We start from the raw sequence: 4,576 nt of genomic DNA, 5'->3' as shown, positions 1-4,576 counted from the left end.
TGTACTAAGAGAAAACAAAGTGCCGAATCACATTTTTAAAAAGTATAAACATTTATTTATTAATGTTTATAATTAGAAATAAAAAAATAATTGTTGTGTCCCTTAATAATATGCAAAACATTAAAGAAAAAAAAAAAAAAATAGCCATGTTTCAAAAATGGAGGATAACCCCGGACACATAGTTTAATCATGACTTAACCTCTTTTTTACTTATGTGACGCAAAAAAGTGTGTCAACGCATTTAAAAAAAAATCGCTTTAAAAAATTGTCTTTGATATGGGAATAAAAATCTCATCGTTTAGAAATATAAACATTAGCTTTTTACTAATGAAAGTGATCAATTTAAAAACACTTTTTTCAAATCTTCGATCTTTTTATTGGAATTAAATGATTTACTATTATGGGTTTGTGTACTATATTAAATGTATAATTATTTTTATAAAAAAGCTGCTCATTTTTTAATTTTTGAAAATGGGTTAAGTTGTCCGGAACCACCCTCCAAACATGTGTCCGATACCACCCGATCATACCTCATTTACAAATACTAATTTTAAAACCAGTGAATTAAAGTATTAATCAAATTTTTTTTAAATAAATGTTTTAAATTCAAAATCTTTAATCAATAAAAATTTATTAGTTTATATAAAAATGTATTAATAAGAGAATCACTATGATGATCTTCTGGTGGTGGAAAGCAATATCTTGCACTCCCAGCTAATCACTTTGACATATTATATTTATATAGATATTTTTAAAAAATTAAAAATGGCTATTACTTTCTTAGAAATAAAAGAAATGTTTATTCTAGACAAAAAAGAAATTCAAATATTATTTAAAGAACAAGAAAAAATATTAGTTGACTTACTTAGTGATAACTTAAAAATACTAAATGCACGCTTAGATAATATTAAATTAAAATCATCGGATTGCGATAAAAAAAGTTCACTTATTAAAAAGTTTTTTTAGAAAATTAAAAGAAAGTTTGAATTTCCATGATCATTTAATAGACCAAATGGTGAAAGCTGTTAATAAATTGAAACCCCAATCATTAGTAATACTTTAAACGAAAGATGCAGACTCTCTGAAGTCAGGTCGAGACGTAATAACTTAAGGATCTACAGAATTCCTGAAAATGCAAATGAAACTTGAGATGAAAGTGAAGACAAAGTTCAGAATTTATTATGCGTAAGTTTAGATGTTAAAGGAGTTTAAGTTAAAAGAGCACATCGAGTAGGATTTAAAAACTCGATCCCGAACCATTGTATTGAAATTATTGAGGTTCAAAGACAAATCAAACATCCTAAAAGAAACAAAAAAAAGAGGTCTAAATATGTACGTGAATAAAGATTTCTGGTAAGAGGCGGCAAACCTTCGCAAGAAATTATTTAAAGAAGCGAAAGAAAGAAAATTAAAAGAAGAAAACGTTATTGTCAGGTACGAAAAACATATTATGAAAAAAATGTTTATAATAAGTTGAAATGATATTGCTAGAAAACTAATCATTTATAATCTTAATTTTATATCATCATATTATATATTGAGCAACTTTATAATAATTGCTCATTCGAGCGTGTTTGACACGGAACCCTTAGCTATCATTGCAACTGAGGTAGTGGCGAGAAAAGTCGCACCACTTTTTTTTATAAGAAAACATGAACGAAAGTGAATGCAAAACGAACGTGAATGAACGAAACGTGAATGAACGAAAGTGAATGCAAAACATGAACGAAAGTGAATACTTGAGTTGTCCGTTATGATAATATGTAGTCTGGTAATTAGTTTAGTATTAAACAGTAAATGTTTATTAACTAGTTAATAAACACTTACTGTAAATAAGAAACTGTCTGGTTGTCCTGACGGGCTACCAAAAGGCATTTTTTTCAAAACTTTAGTCTCACTTTGAGAAAAAAGAGCATGAAGATCATGAAGATCATAAAATACCTAATAATAAAAGGACAAAAAATATAAGGTTGAAAGTATGCAAACAATGTAAATAGACAGAAGTATACAAAAATGGTGAGCAAGAAATATATATATATATATATTTTTAAGATATATGTTTTGGTTTATTCGAGTTTTTCTTCTTTTATGTAACTTACCTTCTCTACATCAAAGGAGCATCACCTAGTCCATATTTAATAAAAATATATACTTATATAATACATAAATGTAAATATATATTTATAAATATACAAAAATGGTATTAAGATCCGTCATTTTTAGAGATTTCATGAACTCAAAAACTACTAAAGATATAATTAGTATAGGCATATATTATTACTTTTCAAAATATTTAATAATTAATTAAGTTAAATATAATTTCGTATTGTTAAGTAATTTCAGAAAATACAAATAAGTCAAACAAAATTACCTGTTAATTTATATATAAGCAAGAGGTTCCGAGTTCGATCCCCACCACGTCCCTTATAGTACCGCGCTCAACTTTTTTCTCCGCGCAGCGGACTTTGTTAGTCAAGGTTCGTGTTTCGGAGATATAGAGTTGAGAGAGGGGTATAACCACAGTTAAGTAGCCTCCTCGTCTGTAGTGGCCTTCACGGCCTTGAGGAAGTGAATTAACAAAACAAAACAAAAAAATATGCTGCAGTACATTGTACAATACAATAAAAAATACAATGCTAATACACAGCATAAAAATTACTTTAGAAAAAAAATATTTAAAGAAGTTACTCACTAATAACAAAAGATTATTACTTTTTGTTGTAAATAGCCAATGCATATTCAAAATTAATTGCTGTATTTCCTGATTACGGAAATCTTTGTACAGCTTTTACAAATTTATGTGTCAAGAAACCAAAAATCAAATGTGTCTATTGATTTTAAATTTATTGACACAACAAAATGTATATAAATGTACAAATAAAACATAGGATCAATGTCTAAAAAGAATATATATATAAATGTGTATCGCTGATATAGTGAATTCAATAGTGGTCGTAGTTCGCTGTCCGACGAGTTTCGTGAAGGTCGTCCAAAATCAACTGTAGAAGGTCGTCCAAAATTTCTGTAGTGCCAGAAAACATCGATGCTGTGCACGAAATGATTAAGCAAGATCGTCAAGTAACCTATTGTGAGATTGAGGCATCCCTAAGCATAAGTTCCACCAGCATATATGCGATTTTATATGAACACTTATCTGTGCGAAAGTTATGTTCGCGTTGGATCCCACATAATTTGACAATCGCTCAAAAAAGGCTTGTGTCGATTGGTGCAAAGAAATGCTTAAGAAAAACAATCGCAGCGCTTCAAAAGATGTTTATAAAATTGTGACAGGTGACGAATCATGGATGCACTCGTGTGAGCCCGAAAGTAAGCAGCAATCGACTGTATGGGTGTTCCAAGATGAACCTAATCCAACAAAAGTTGTTCGCGCACAAAGCACTTCAAAGAAAATGGTGTCCTGCTTCTTCGGAAAAACTGGTTATATTGCAACAGTGCCTCAAGAGGATCGTAGAACAGTAAATTCTGAGTGGTACACAACTATCTGTTTGCCAGAAATCTTTGGTGAAATAAGGAAAACAAACAAGAGATGTCGGATTGTTCTTCATCGTGACAATGCAAGCTCTTACATTGGCTCAAACAAGAGACTATTTGAGCACTCAAAACATCGAATTGATGGGTCATCCGCCATACAGTCCTGATTTGGCACCCAATGATTTCTTTTTGTTCCCATCCGTGAAGAAAAAACTGCGTGGTCAACGATTTTCATCGCCCGAAGAAGCTATTGAAGCGTTCAAAAACAATGTTTTGGAGATACCTCATTAGGAATGGAATAAATGCTTTGAAAATTGGTTTAAGTGCATGTAAAAGTGTATCGATCATCGTGGTAAGTACTTTGAAAAACAATAAAAATATATTCGCAGCTTAATTATTTATTTTTGTTCCTATTCCCGAAATATAAATAGTGACCCTTGTACGTTGATAAAATAGTGTTTTATTATTAGATGGAACTGCATTACAAAAATTTAAATTACTTGTTCAGAACTTGTGCAAAATGGATAAGAAAAAGGCACTATAATTTGACTGTTAATCTAAAAACTATGATAGCGCAAGTGTTTCTTATTCAATTTAAAGAAATAGAAAACATCCATCCAAAAAAAATTTGCTACAAATGTTATTGCACTATTAATAATGCAAGCAAAAGGAAAACAAAAACTTCTTTTTCTCTATATACTGACTGGCAACCACATTGATATTTTTTCAGGTTTAGTAACCTATAAAGAAAATGTATATACCTTTTATGGTGGAACCGTTTTACTTAGAACAAAATTAAACAAAATTAGTTTTACTGTAAACAAAATTAAACAAATTATATTCTAGATTATATTGTTTTAAAAAGTCATGTTAATACTGTTAGGTATCTATATCTGAAATCAGAATTAATTGTATAAATAATGATCAAGAGAAGAATACTTTTTGCTGTCCAGTTACTCCCGAGGATAAACTACCAAACAGAAAACATTATCTGTTAATTAGATTCTCTTTTTCTAACCAATGGTTGTAGCAATTATTTATTATTCAAAGAAGACTATAATACAGTCATATCACTATTCTTACA

This window comes from Hydra vulgaris, chromosome 07 (genome assembly GCF_038396675.1).
Source record: "Hydra vulgaris chromosome 07, alternate assembly HydraT2T_AEP".
NCBI classification, from domain to species: Eukaryota; Metazoa; Cnidaria; class Hydrozoa; order Anthoathecata; family Hydridae; genus Hydra; species Hydra vulgaris.
Note: the sequence above shows the minus strand (reverse complement) of the source record.